Raw genomic sequence first — 16,148 nt, forward strand, 5'->3', positions numbered from 1 at the left:
TATGGGCTGCAAATGGGGAAGTCCATTAAGATAAGTAACTTTGACAAAGGGCAGATTATTATTAAGCATAGCCTGTGAACAAGTACTTTGTAAATGGCAAAGTAGGAGGAGAATGAAATTATCAAAATGGCTCTGAGCACTATGGGACTTAACATCTGTGGTTATCAGTTCCATAGAACTTAGAACTACTTAAACCTAAGTAATCTAAGGACATCACACACATCCATGCCCGAGGCAGGATTCGAACCGGCGACCGTAACGGTCACGCGGTTCCAGACTGTAGCGCCGAGAACCGCACGGCCAATGAAATTATCACTAGGTGCTAAATGGTTGGATGTCCACAACTCTTCACAGAATGTGAGGTTCGGGGGATTGTCTGCTCTGTAAATTAGGATAGATAGTTATCTGTGGCAGCTCTGCTGAAAGAGTACAATGCTGGTGCATGCAAAAGTGTTTCAGAGCACACAGTTCATTATACATTGTTCAACATGGAGCTCCCCAGCAGACCACCCCTAGATGTTCACATGTTCACCTGACAATCATTTATGACTGCAATGGACATGGGACCATCAAGATTTGATCATCATTAAATGGAAACGTGTTGGCTCTTCAAGTGAATCACATTTTTGCTACACTAACTGTCTCCACAAACGCTGTCATCGAGGTGAACAGTGGCTCGAAATGCGCAGTGCACCACAAACGCAGGCTGGTGGGAGCAGTATTATGCTATGGGAGACATTCTCCTGCACCTGCATGGGACCTGTAGTGCAACTGAAGACACTGACAGCTACGATCCACGTGCGCCCCTCAATGTTTGATGTCTTCCCCGACGGTGATGTAATCTTTCAGCAGTATAACTGTCCATGTCTCAAAGCCAAAACCATGCTACAATGGTTTGAAGAGCATTGTAGTCAACTCACGCTGATATCTCAGCAACCAAATTCACTTAATGTAAATCCTGTGGAAACTGTCTGGGTCACTATTGGGCGCATCACCACATATGCAAATCAGCGGTCTCAACCGTATTTACTCGAATCTAAGCCGCACTTTTTTTCCGGTTTTTGTGATCCAAAAAAACCGCCTGCGGCTTAGAATAGAGTGCAAAGCAAGCGGAAGTTGTGAAAAATATTGGTGGGTGCCGCCACAACTAACTTCTGCCGTCGAATATATGTAGCGTTACACAGGCCTACTTCGTAGGCACAAAGATAAATACTGGCACCAACACCTCTGAGTCAGGAAAAAAAAAAAAAAAAAAAAAAAAAAAAAAAAAAAAAAGGTAGAAGACGAGCTTCTTTCTCCGCCCCGAGTTTCGACCACTGCATTTTCATACATTATCCAACGAAGTAAATACAAATTCCGTATTGTTCATCTTCGAATGTAGCAGCATTTCAATGTACTACGAAAATCCGACTGGCAAGACTGTTTGGGATGTTTGTCAATATGGCCAACTCTACATTCTGAATTTTTTCCCATCTGTGAGAAGAGATGGTTGCTAACAGGATCTTTTATGAATTGTGAATCACATGCAGTATTCTCTTCACCATAAGAATAATAAGAGTATAAACATTTTGCCATGTATTGTTTCGTGTTTGCTGCTATCTCATTTAAATCCTGTCTGCCTCATAAACTAAGAAACTAGAGTGAGACAACAGCAAACGCGGAAGAATATACATATCATGTCGTGTTTATATTCGTATTATTCTTATGCCTAATAGTGATACAGTCAGAAATGAAGCACGGCAATTGACTAGATTTTTAAATCTAAGATGACTCTAATTTCTGTGCAGAATGTAATGTACTAAAGAGGCATCTGCAAATATTTTCAAACGGAGAAAAATTTTCGCTTAACTCTCGTTCAGAACATCTTCTATAATACGCAGTCTATTATTTGGTTCTTGTTGATCATTATCAAAGAAAGCAGCAGTGTAAGTAACAAGAAATATCAGTCTCTTACCATTGTTTCGCTAATGAGACGATTCCTCTCTTCTTCTTTTTTAATTGTAAGCGGCGGTAGCGCGAACAAAAGCAAGCCATGCCGCGAGCGGCGACAGGCCGTAAACACGTACTATCAGAATGCGACAAACAATGCACGACACAGTACAGTAATGCATTTTCAGCTTAGAGTGATGTAAACACCTATAACCAAAAGAACTGCACTTATCAGATCAAAGAAAAATAAGCAATCAATTCAAACCAGACGAAGCACGTGAAAAAGGAAAGGTACCCGTATAAATATGGACGGAGCGCCTGACGAATAGCAATGGCAACCTGGTAAAGCTTAACTGCTAAGCTTACGACTCGAACCAAACTACTGTCGCTATATCGCCATTCATTCTACCTAAATTGTGTCTCATATTACAATGGACCAACTGTTTCGATTTGGAGATGCAGCCTAAAACTTTTCTCCCCCCCTAAATTCCTAGTCTCAAATTTCAGATGCGGCTTAGATTTGGGAAAATTTTTTTTGCTCGATTTCGAGTCTCATTTTTCAGGTGCGGCTTATATTCGAGTGTGGCTTAGATTCGAGTAAATACGGTAGTTACTCAAATTACATGACCTGTGCATAAACATCTAATGCCACATACCCCCACAAACAAATTATAGGATCCCTGATTTGCAGAATCAGTGATGTATTTCATTTCAAAGGCAGACAAACAAGCTATTCAGCACGTGGTCATAATGTTTTGGCTCATCAGTCTATGCCTTAGTACTGACACAGAATCCTTTTTGTAAGTTTTTTTGATAAATGGTGGTGGCTGTAGCTGAAATATCATAACAAATAAAGAAATGTTAATTGGTGATCTAGATGGTTTTATTCATAAAATACAATGATCATGGATTTATACACAAAATTAATTTCCTTTACTAATAACTAGGAGAAAGCTTTCTAAACTATGGCAAAAGGAGGTTCCATTCAAATGACACGTTCCATTCAAATGACACATAACGGTGACAGCACTGTATAAGAAAAAGGTGAAGTGAACTCTGATGTTTCTATTATTTTCATCTTCAGCATCTGAGAGCATTTTTCAATATTGATGTAGTCTGGATGTTTGGTTTTCAAAAATTATGACAAACATCTCTAGTATCAGAAACTATCCTATATAATGATCTAAAAGAACTACATAATATGTGGAACGTTTTGAACCAGCACTAAAACAGGCACTAAACCATGAAGCAAAAAAAATCATGGAAGAAATCTCTCAGTTTTGCAGAGCTCATCCAGATCCTGTCCCTGTCTATCAACTTCAGTGCTGCATTGGTCAGACTGCACGAGTAAAATGTGGTCATATCAGTTCCATCCATGCAGTGGAATACCTCTTCGTGTCATATGTAAGCCTCATAAGAACCTTCAACTGTGTAGCAAGTATTGATGTATATTCCTTTTCATGCCCAAAATAACGTATGTCAAAACTAATGCTGACAGGGAACAGTATTTTTGCAAAAACTGTTTTAATGGATGTATAACAACATCTTTTTTTTAGATATCATTTAAAAATTTGTTATCCATAGGCCCTTTTTTTATCACTAAAATCGCCTGCCTTTTGAGCTGCCAGAGCAAAAACTATTTTTCACTTATTTTTGGAACAGATGATTAATGGTATCACTCAGTATTTTAATTTCCTCGACAACATCACATTAATGGCGTTGTGGGAACAACATATTAGAAAGCACGAAACATTGTTCATATACAGTTAATGAGTTCAAATGCAATTTAAAAATACTATTTTTATTTATTTTCTTGTTTCATGAATTTTAAGGTCACACACTACTTAGTTAGGACTGGTTAAAAATCAAAAGAAATTTAGAAAGCAGTAACACATCAATTTTCAGCCTCTACTGGATGAGTGCAGGGAGATGTAATTGAAATTTAATAGGCAGTGATTTTACATTCCCTTGAGTCTGAATCAAACAGTGGGCAGTGCCTGGGATGGGATCTAAGGCGTCAGAAATACAAGAGCCACTGTCCGGTCAAGATGTTGCTCAGGCTCCATGGACTTGCTTTCATCTCTAGCCCCTTAACACATCCAGAGCAGTTAAAGCGCTATTCATTAGCTGACACATTTGTCTTCCTTAATCTGTATTTCATAGGTTGTTAGTGCATACCGCAATGCACAATGAATGTCATTGTCAGAGTCTGCTAGGTATGCTTAAGTTTTAGAGACATTCTGTTATTACATATCTTCTTGATAACAATAAGTGAGATTTAATTTGAGAAGTCCCACAAGCAGAAATCACTTACTAGAGGAATGCTATTAGTAGAAGAAAAGGAATGACCAGTGAGAATGCCTGTAGCTGGGAAAAAATTGAGTCATTTTGAACCTCTGGGCTGACTGGCTGGAAGACCTCAATGTCTAGAAAATTTCAGAAACTGTTTGGGGGTCTAATGAATGAGGAGTTGGTTGTACAGGCCATCTGAGTGCGAGAGGCAAGTCATGGGGTTTCTAAGCTAGAAGTAATCAAACAACAGTGTTACATGTTTCTGAATTGGAACTTAATAATCTACAGTGATTGCCATAGCCCTTCCAGTTCGAAAAGTTTACAAGAATTCGTATATGGATTCCTATGTATGGTTGTGGAAATCCGATAACTATTTTCCAGTTTTTGCAGGTAAGTGCTATGGCTTAAGCATGTGCACATGATTACTTGGCAGAGGCATTGTATTAGGCAACAGAGCTATTAACTAGAGGTTAGGACATACGTGACCCAGGTATCAGATGGTTTTAATTAAAGAGCAAGCTACTCACAGAGACCCAATGTGGGAAACTTAGTAGGTATTCTAATGCTTTAATGTGGAACTGATTTACGCTGCAAAAAAATTAGACCCAATTCTAGCCACTAGGTGTAAATCTGGCACTGTGAATGCAAGAAAGAAATACAAAAAGGTTTCCACATGTGTAACAGACTAGGAATGGGACATGGCAAAAAAGGAAAGGTCAAGCACGTGAGAAAAGCATAATGTTGATTTAACTGTTAACTGCAGCTTACACAATTTGTTCAATATGAACACCGCAGATGTCAACGTGATGCTGTATCTATCAAATGAAGTGATCAACAGTTTCTCATGGCAATTCAAGTGGAATCTGAGCAACATGTTCCTGTAAACTGGCCTTAATATCATGTAGAGACAGAATGTGTCCCTAGTAAATGCGTTCTTTTAGATATCCCAAGGGCCAAAAGTCACGTGGATTCAGATCAGGTGATCTTTTGTGCTATGCCTCTGGAAAACATCTGGGGCTAATACGTTGGTGGAAGATTGCATTACGCAGATCTTCCACTGGGCAAGTGACATGAGGTGTTGCTCCGTCTTGCATGAAAACAGTGGTTTCTACACAGTTGTGATCTTCCAAAGCAGGAACCACATGCTCTGCAAGAAGATCTTGATAATGTGCAGACATATGGTACATCCAACTGGGCCTCTAGGTGTGTTCTGTTCAAAAAAGAACGGATCGAGACTAGGTGCTTGAGAATCCACACCACACAGTCACGTATGGCGAGAGTAATGGCTCATATGCACAACATGTGGTTTAACAGTGCCCCAAAGTTGGCAGTTCTGTGTATTCACTGCAACCTGTAGTGTAAAATATGCCTTGTCACTCCACAGAATATTGCCCATCCATATGTCATCAACTTTGATCCAAACCAGGAACTGGAGAGCAACTTCAACTTCTGAACATTGCTGTGGATTATGAACTTTCAGTTGCTGCACTGTCTGGATTTTGTATGGATATCAGTATAAAACAGACCACAAAGTTCCTGTATTGTTGACCACAGGACGAACAATTCTCGTGACACGGCATGAGCACTTTTACTACACACGGCACATCTGCATGGTCAGTTATACCAACAGCAACCTCATCAATCACTTCCACTGTGATAAGATGCCTTTGTCTTTCACATACCACACCAAGTTCGCCTGAATTTTTTAATTTCATTATCATCATCTTTGAACCACTTAATGACTCTGGGCCTCTTCCCAGACCTTTCAGTCAGTGATACTCTCTCAATGCAAAACTGTAATTGCTGCCACTCAAAAACATTTCACTAACAGCGCCTGGTCACTCTTCTCGACATCCATAGTGTTCACTCACATGACAGTGTGGATGTCATACAAATAGTGTAAATTGTCAGATTTGTACCTGGTGGCCAAATGTGGAACCAGGTTTTTTTCAGCATAAATCAGTTACACATTAGCATATCTGCCAAATTTTGCTGCCGTAGATAATTACAGCCCACACTGGACCTCCATGAGTAGCTGCATTTTAAATTATAAGAATCTGGTATAATTCAAGTAAATAAAATCTATTTGTTCCCAAGAAAATCAGAAGCATTTTGATTTTGGTCCAACTTTTGACCTAAAATAATACTGAACTGTTATTCTGTTTTGTCTTTATGGATATGCGTGTGGACGCTGCAATAAATCTGTTGAAAGTGGTGCAGTCACTGTTAATAGTGTACATTTTCCAGTCCAGTGGTTGAACCCTGCAGCATTTCTGATTGCAGTTAGATAGCTTACATGGCTTGCATCATTGATTTACAAATGACAACCTTGTCTTGCAGATCAAAGTGAGGCCGGCAATACTTACCAAGGCTGTTTGTTGTAATAGTGCCGACAATTAATTCAGGTTCACTGATAAATATTTCCTTAAATAATAAGTGCTGTAATATGTCTCTCCAAGTTCCCGCTAGTCACAAACTACAACATGCTTTTTACTTTATTCAGTCCCATCTTTGTAGTTGTTCAAAAAACTGTTCACTGTCTGCAGTAAGTAACTGACTGTCAAGGCTTGAATTTTGATAAGAGGGAAATAATTTCTTACAGTTAGACTCGCACTTAAAAAAATACCCTAGGCTGCACAGATGAATGTAACAGCACTAACAATGGCTGTAAATTCCTATTATGCAAAGAAATAAGATCCATCCACATAGGACTGTCTGAGTGTGTTTCACCTGGTGGTCCATCAGCCCTTAAAATACATTCCTATATGAGCCACACACTAAATGTAGCACATGAAGTCATCATCCTTATCACAGGGAATGAGGACAATCGAGTAGTTACACCATCCCACTAAAGGAATACAAATTATAACTGCTGCGCAAATCTCACTGAGGCATGTTTGAAATGGGTTGGCTGCAAGAACATGTGTGTATTGGCTGCGAATCAATTCTGACATAAAATAAACAAAAAATAACCATGATTTTTAACTGCTAACTCGGTTAAAAAAAAATGAGGCAGTGCTTTTTAAGTACTCACATCCTGGGCTACGCTCCATTACTATAGGTGAGAGGTGAGAATACTTGTGCATTTCAGGGCACCTTTCTTGAGCATTGCACAAATTATAGTAGTGACTACATGATCGAAATTTTTATACATCATATGGATAAGGCCCCCCCCCCCCCCGCCCCCCGCCCATGAACCATGGACCTTGCCGTTGGTGGGGAGCCTTGCATGCCTCAGCGATACAGAAAGCCGTACCATAGGTGCAACCACAACGAAGCAGTATCTGTTGAGAGGCCAGACAAACGTGTGGTTTCTGAAGAGGGGCAGCAGCCTTTTCATTAGTTGCAGGGGCAACTGTCTGGATGTTTGACTGATATGGCCTTGTAACACTAACCAAAACAGCCTTGCTGTGCAGGTACTGCGAACGGCTGAAAGCAAGGGTAAACGACAGCCGTAATTTTTCCAGAGGCCATGCAGCTTTACTATATGGTTAAATGATGATGGCGTCCTCTTGGGTAAAATATTCCAGTCGTAAAATAGTTCCCCATTTGGATCTCCGGACGGGGACTACTCACGACAACATTGTTATCAGGAGAAAGAAAACTGGCGTTCTAAGGATCGGAGTGTGGAATGTCAGATCCCTTAATTGGAAAGGTAGGTTAGAAAATTTAAAAAGAGAAATGGATAAGTTAAAGTTAGATATAGTGGGAATTAGTGAAGTTCGGTGGCAGGAGGAACAAGAATTCTGGTCAGGTGACTACAGGGTTATAAACACAAAATCAAATAGGGGCAATGCAGGAGTAGGTTTAATAATGAATAGGAAAATAGGAATGCAGGTAAACTACTACAAACAGCTTAGTGAACGCATTATTGTGGGCAGGATAGATACAAAGCCCACGCCTACCACAATAGTACAAGTTTATATGCCAACTAGCTCTGCAGATGACGAAGAGATTGATGAAATTTACGATGAGATAAAAGAAATTATTCAGATAGTGAACAGAGACGAAAATTTAATAGTCATGGGTGACTGGAACTCGATAGTAGGAAAAGGTAGAGAAGGAAACATAGTAGATGAATATCGAATGGGAGTAAGAAATGAAAGAGGAAGCCGCCTGGTAGAACTTTGCACAGAGCATAACTTAATCATAGCTAACACTTGGTTCAAGAATCATAAAAGAAGGTTGTATACATGGAAGAAGCCTGGAGATACTGGAAGGTCTCAGATAGATTATATAATGGTAAGACAGAGATTTAGGAACCAGGTTTTAAATTGTAAGACATTTCCTGGGGCAGATGTGGACTTTGAACACAATCTATCGGTTATGAACTGTAGATTAAAACTAAAGAAACTACAAAAGGGTGGGAATTTGAGGAGATGGGATCTGGATACACTGAAAGAACGAGACATTGTAGAGAGTTTCAGGGAGAGCATTAGAGAACGATTGACAAGAATGGGGGAAAGAAATGCAGTAGAAGAATGGGTAGCTTTGAGAGATGAAATAGTGAAGGCATAGGATCACATTGGTAAAAAGATGAGGGCTAATAGAAATCCTTGGGTAACATAAGTGATATTGAATTTAATTGATGAAAGAAGAAAATATAAAAATGCTCTAAATGAAGCAGGAAAAAAAGGAATACAAATGTCTCAAAAATGAGATCGACAGGAAGTGCAAAATGGCTAAACAGGGATGGCTAGAGGACAAATGTAAGGACGTAGAGGCGCGTATCACTAGGGGTAAGATAAATACTGCCTACAGGAAAATTAAAGAGACCTTTGGAGAAAAGAGAACCACTTGCAAGACTATCAAGAGCTCAGATCCAGTTCTAAGCAAAGAAGGGAAAGCAGAAAGGTGGAAGGAGTATATAGAGGGTCTATACCAGGGCGATGCTCTTGAGGACAATATTATAGAAATGGAAGAGAATGTAGATGGAGATGAAATAGGAGATACGATACTGCGTGAAGAGTTTGACAGAGCACGAAAGACCTAAGTTGAAACAAGGCCCCAGGAGTAGACAACATTCCATTAGAACTACTGACAGCCTTGGGAGAGCCAGGCTTAACAAAACTCTACCATCTAGTGAGCAAGATGTAAGAGACAGGCGAAATACCCTCAGACTTCAAGAAGAATATAATAATTCCAATCCCAAAGAAAGCAGGTGTAGACAGATGTGAAAATTACCGAACTATCAGTTTAATAAGCCATGGCTGCAAAATACTAATGCAAATTCTTTACAGACAAATGGAACAACTGGTAGAAGCCGACCTCGGGGAAGATCAGTTTGGATTCCGTAGAGATGTTGGAACATGTGAGGCAATACTAACCCTACGACTTATCTTAGAAAATAGATTAAGGAAAGGCGAACCTACGTCTCTAGCATTTGTAGACTTAGAGAAGGCTTTTACAATGTTGACTGGAATACTCTCTTTCTAATTCTGAAGGTGGCAGGGGTAAAATACAGAGAGCGAAAGGCTATTTACAATTTGTACAGAAACCAGATGGCAGTTATAAGAGTCGAGGGGGCACAAAAGGGAAGCAGTGGTCGGGAAGGGAGTGAGACAGGGTTGTAGCCTATCCCCAATGTTATTGAATCTGTATATTGAGCAAGCAGTAAAGGAAACAAAACAAAAATTTGGAGTAGGAATTAAAATCCATGGAGAAGAAATAAAAACTTTGAGGTTCGCCGATGACATTGTAATTCTGTCAGAGACAGCAAAGGACTTTAATGAGCAGTTGAACGGAATGGACAGTGTCTTGAAAGGAGGATATAAGATGAACACCCACAAAAGCAAAATGAGGATAATGGAAAGTAGTCTAATGAAGTCGGGTGATGCTGAGGGAATTAGATTAGGAAATGAAACGCTTAAAGTAGTAAAGGAGTTTTCCTATTTGGGGAGCAAAATAACTGATGATGGTCGAAGTAGAGAGGATATAAAATGTAGACTGGCAATGGCAAGGAAAGCGTTTCTGAAGAAGAGAAATTTGTTAACATTGAGAATAGATTTAAGTGTCAGAAAGTCTTTCCATAAAGTATTTGTATGGAGTGTAGCCATGTACGGAAGTGAAACATGGATGATAATTAGTTTAGCCAAGAAGAGAATACAAGCTTTTGAAAGTGGTGCTACAGAATAATGCTGAAGACTAGATGGGTAGATCACATAACTAATGAGGAGGTATTGGAGAGAAGAGAAATTTGTGGCACGACTTGATTAGAAGAAGGGATCGGTTGGTAGGGCATATTCTGAGGCATCAAGGGATCACCAATTTAGTACTGAAGGGCAACGTTGAGGGTAAAAATCGTAGCGGGAGACCAAGAGATGAATACACTAAGCAGATTCAGAAGGATGTAGGTTGCAGCAGATACTGGGAGATGAAGAAGCTTGCACAGGATAGAGTAGCATGGAGAGCTGCATCAAACCAGTCTCTGGACTGAACACACAACGACTACAATGGATAATGTGCACCACATCAGCAGCAATGACCACAGAACTGACAAAAATACAGGGCAGGTCTGAAAGAGTGCCAGTTTTGACATATCGAAGTGATAATTTTATTTTTATGAAAAATACAAACAAAATACATAAAGTACTCATCTAACCTTCCCATTTCAGGTATGAAAATTGTGAGGAAATTACCTCCTCTACCGTGCTGGCCTGCAGGAACTCTGTCCATGACAGAGTCCATATGACTGCACGACAAGCTTCCACATGCATTTCACTCACAACTCATTAAAATTCCTCCTCCAAGTCAGGAATGTTATGATGTTTATTGGAATACACCATTGACGTAAGATGACCCTAAAGAAAAGAGTCACAAGGAGATAAGTCACATGACCTTTGTGGCCACAAAAAGTCCCTTATCATCGTACAGTATTGGTCTCCATTGGCTGTCACATCTTGTCTTGCCTCATCTTCAAAAAAGTAAGGGCTGATGACGCTGGCCAATGAAAAGCCACATCAATCTGTTACTCATTGTTGACGTGTTTACCATTTTTGGATCATGCAAGGATTTTCTGACCCCAAGTTCTGTTTATTTACAAAACCATTTAAGTGCATAAATGCTTCATCACTGTAGATGATTTTGTCAGGGAAGCTGTCATCCTCTTAGAACTCATTTTGTTGAGTGTCGTCCCTTCTCATGATCTCTCTGCTGCGTCAGCTGAATTTTATTGGCGTAGTAATGGAGATTGTACAGGAGAATTCTCAGTATTGAAGAACAGCTGAAGCACAGTTGTTGGGAATAGTGATGAATTGATTTCACTGGGCTAACAGCCACACTGTCACAAGCCACTGAAATGTTCTGCTCACTTTGACCATAGCGATGACACCAAAGACTTTTAAGGTTTACTGTTGTACCCGTCTCAAAGAACTTTTTCAGAAGTCTGCAAACTGTTGATTCACTCGCTGCCTCATTACACCCTACGACTGTGCAATTCTCCATTATGATAAAATGTTTTCATGATTACCTCACGTTGTGCGCAAGTGAACTGCTACGTGGTTAGACACCAAATGCGAGAAATTCAATTGGGCCAACAATCAGAATCTTCCTGGAAATAGAAACGAATCAAAACATTGTCACCAACTGAGAAACAAAAATTTACCAGCCATTTAAAAGCCATTGCTCTTTTCGAACCACCCTTTATTTGTTACCATGGTGATAGGCCAAGAATATCATGTAATGGGTCCCAATACAAGATCATAACATTTGCAGAATGTTACAAAAGAAATATTATTGAGTAATTGTCACTCCACCATTCAACACAGCTTCTGATAATGAATCATAAGAAATGAGTGACTAATGGTTCCACAAAAGATGATCATGTCACATTTTTATTCACATGTTAAGTCCATCTCAGTCATAAGGCAGCAGCCCTGCAAAGCTCCTGCATTTATATGGAGGCACTGGACACTGCCGAGCCTTTACCAGCTCACACCAGGGGCTTGGAAGAATGGCAATATCTCTCCTATGCAGGCTTTGCAATTTTAATGTTGAGGGCAGAAATGTACCACCAATCGAGGCTGGGAAATGCTCACTACTGATTACACACACCATCACAATGGTTCAATGAACCATAAAAAAATCTCCAGCCACCTGCAGCACCCACAATCCACTAGCACAGGGATCAGCCAGAACAATGGCTGACACCATGCCCAGAGGAACCTCAGTGAGCAGAACTGCTTCTCCCACTCGTGGAGGTTCCCACTCCATTGACAGAGATCACATTGTCACAAGCAGAGCTGGGAGTATAATATTCACCACCCATCATTGTGTAGCCACTGGAGAGGACCTCAACAGTAACAACCCCCCTCCCCCCTTACCTCACAAACGACACCATAAGGTCCATCAATGCCATTCCTATGGGTTGGTTAAAGAGGATGAGATATCTCTTTCCCCTACCTGATGTTATTGTGACATCAGATGAAGAAACTGCAAGGCTGCATGGCACCTCCATTGAACACTTCAGAACAGTGCAAAGTGAGGTATAATTTGCAGGCTGGTAAGGCTGACCCCATTTGCCACAGGCCACCTGTGGAGTACTATAAATTACAAATGGCTGCGCATAACTGGACGAAGAACTACCTTCGCCAGTGAGAGATGATGGCTTAAATGTCAGGAAACCCATTTCATCCCATGGAGATTTCATCCACACAAGAATACTTCCACAGCCTGAATGGTGCCTTATTGGTAGGTGGGATGGATCACTTCATGTGCTATTCACTATACTGTTACACTTGCTATCACTGTGTACCAATGTGTACAACGACTCTGCAATCCAGGCAAAATGTCTCCACAATCTGAGTATGCAACAGCTTTGTTTCAGCACCAAGCTAATCTCTGTGCCCTGTGACGTGGTGAGCAGAGGTACATGTGTGGTGGACAGTCTTTCACTTTCCTATAACCCACAGTGAGATGTGTGGTATGGTTCCTCATAGGTTGTTTTTTTCCAGCATTGACTTGCAGAGTCTTCTACTACAATGCAGGCCACCTATCTGCTTCTACAAATCGTGACAGATGGTCGTGACCCCTCTCATCAACACATTGCCGCACACAGCAGTTGACACTGGTGACAACAGTTCTCCCCAAATTGAGGTAATCACATACATCAATGATGTTGTGGCACATGAAAAGTGCTGTGCTCACATAACCATGGTGATGGAGTTTCCCATTTCAGGCACCCATGATCTGGCCATGAACTAATATGCTGATATTAGGCATCTTGCCTTTCCTATATTTAAATGTTATGCAGATGGCCAGTGCAAAATCTGACAACATACTGTTCATCTCACAAACCAATTAATTACAATTCTGTCTGTCACAGTGACAGGATCGCTGTCGCTCTCCACCACAGCTCTCCAACTCCATTTCAATCGCTCGTGCTTGTAATTATTTGATGTTGACTAAGCCTTACATCAGCATGTTGTACATACAATGGATGACTACACAAATCTTATAACTATATACAAGCTCCAGAGATACAACAGATGTCATTTTAGCTAAGTGTTAACAAGTTTTATAGTTATCAGTGTTTCATTGTGCTGCACACCTAAGAAAATGTAGAAACATATTTGCAGCTAAATGGAAGAACCTTGAGAAATTGCGGCACAGGTAATGGTTATAAAATACTGAGGCTTTCTAGAGTTACTTTCAAGTGGTAACAAGAAAACATCAGCAAACATGGAACACCTTTGCATGGTACACAAATCTAATTCTATTATGGTTTACATTATACATATGATCACATAGTGATCATTTGCATATGAAAGCATAGTGATTATTTCATAGCTTTCTCTCAGTTTTGACTAAGAACTGACTACCTTTAAACTCCACACATAGCGAGCAGAAGACAAAGTGTGCTGACTACAACACGTTCACCACACAGTCACTTGAGACTCAAGTTCACATGATTTTGCTTTATCAGATGGTGTATTGTGTTACTCTCTGTGCTTATTTTGTGAGTTTATGTTGTTGTGAGCAAATGTTGAAAAGCTGAAGGCTGCAGTGATAAAGTAATGTTATCAGTTACAGTTGCTCATTTTTAAAGGTGAAGAAAAAGAAGAATAAGAGGAAGAAGACAAAGAAGAAAAACAAAAAGTCCACTTGTTTCATTCCAGCATGCACACCTAGGTACAGAGGAAAAAGATAAACTTAACACCTCCAAAAACTGACATAAAACTTTCAAAATGAGTGAGAGCAATTCCTCAGAAAGACAGGCATCAGACTCATGACTGTTTTGTGTGTGATTGACATTTTGATGATAAAACTCATTATGAAAGCAGACTTAACATCAAAGGTGAATAACTTGAAATCCCAAGATAAAGGTGGTCCCTACAATCAGGAGCAACTCTTATACAATAGAAAATCTGTCAAGAAAAATGTATGGAATAAATTGGTATCAGCTGTGGCAGGAATTTCACTAAAAACACAGAAGTATAATAATATGGAAGTTGTACGATTACATCATAAATTAAGAACAGTAAGTGCCACAATCAATCTATTGTGAAAGATGCTCTGAGATGTAAAAAGTTAAGATGACTCAATCAAATCTCCTAGATCATTGTAAACTCAATAAGAAACAGAAAATTATACCTGACACTATATTAAAGAAATGTCAACTGAGAAATAATAAGAGAATGTGGTATGATGATAAGTTCCTTTTGGACAGTGTGTGCTTACAAATTATGTAGTCCAACAGATAGAGACATTGTTTGAAGCATGGATTCTTGTCACTTTCTTCCAAAATACATCTCCAATATTTAGTAAAGGTTCTTAAATGCTCATATCGAATTAATACACATGCTATGGAAACAATTCAGAATTACTTTTGGAACAACAACATGAAAACAAATGCAGAGGTGTGATGATTTTTGATGAATTGAAGCTTGAAGAAGAACTGTATTTCAATAAAACTGCTGAAAGTTCATGGTTTAGTCAATTTAAAGGAATATATTCCAGATGATTATAAAAATAAACTTGCAAATTATTCTCTGGTATTTATGGTTTTTCCTCAGCTGCATGGCTGGATTCAACCTGTTGATGTGTACGCAAGTTGCAATGCAACTCCTAGCGATGTCCTCTTGCAGATATCGATTCAAGTAATTATCCAGGTACAGCAAGCCAGAACAAAAATTACTGCATTCAGTTCTGATGACAGTCAACTGAATGAAAAGGTCTGTAAACATATAGGAACATGGGGCATAAAAACACCTGCTCTACACCAAATTCAGTTAATGAAACCTGAAGAATATGGGCATTTTCAGATGATATGCATGGAATAAAGTGCTTAAGAAATAATTTTTGTGATACTTTTTAAAGATTGCGATCATCAACTACAATTTTTATCAAAGAATTTACCAAGAAACTAATTGCCTAGAATTCTCTGGATTGAAAAATTTGTCACAAGGTAACTTGCACTCACTTGGATCTGACATCATTCTAACAAATGAATGTGAGATAAGCTCTGCTACAGTTGTTTAGTAACTCCGTAGGCAATGGCATAAAATTCTCCAAGAAACAATTAACTCTTCTTTTCCTAATGGTGCTTTGTAAAAAACCTCGAGAGGCTCGCAAAAAGCCAATGAAATGGAGGCGTATTCTTACTGGTAAAAGTATCAGCTTTGCTTCTGAAAGAACTGGACAATCTCTAAGAATAACCATTGACAGTAACTTAGGAATATCTGAATACTTAGCAAGAGGTTTCAAATATGTCCTGAAAGCAAAATTTGATCAGGATCTACATGAACATCATTTCAGTATAATAAGGTCTCTTGAGTTGCAATGATCATCCATCAATAATAGACTTCCTCAGCTTGCACCTGCTACAGTGAGTTTGCATTCCTGTAAAACATTCATTATCTTTTGGTGGAAACTGTGAACATAAATGTGAATTTTTGCTGACAGCACATGTAAGCTAAATGTGGATGTTA

The 16,148-nt window shown here is 39.5% G+C and overlaps 1 protein-coding gene across 1 annotated transcript in view; it reads right to left on the reverse strand.

Moving 5' to 3' along the window:
• Positions 1-16,148, reverse strand: part of LOC126095200 (ras GTPase-activating protein 1) — a 175,390-nt gene that overhangs the window by 110,124 nt on the left and 49,118 nt on the right. The gene's annotated exons all lie outside the window — the stretch shown is intronic.

Source organism: Schistocerca cancellata, chromosome 8 (genome assembly GCF_023864275.1).
Source record: "Schistocerca cancellata isolate TAMUIC-IGC-003103 chromosome 8, iqSchCanc2.1, whole genome shotgun sequence".
NCBI classification, from domain to species: Eukaryota; Metazoa; Arthropoda; class Insecta; order Orthoptera; family Acrididae; genus Schistocerca; species Schistocerca cancellata.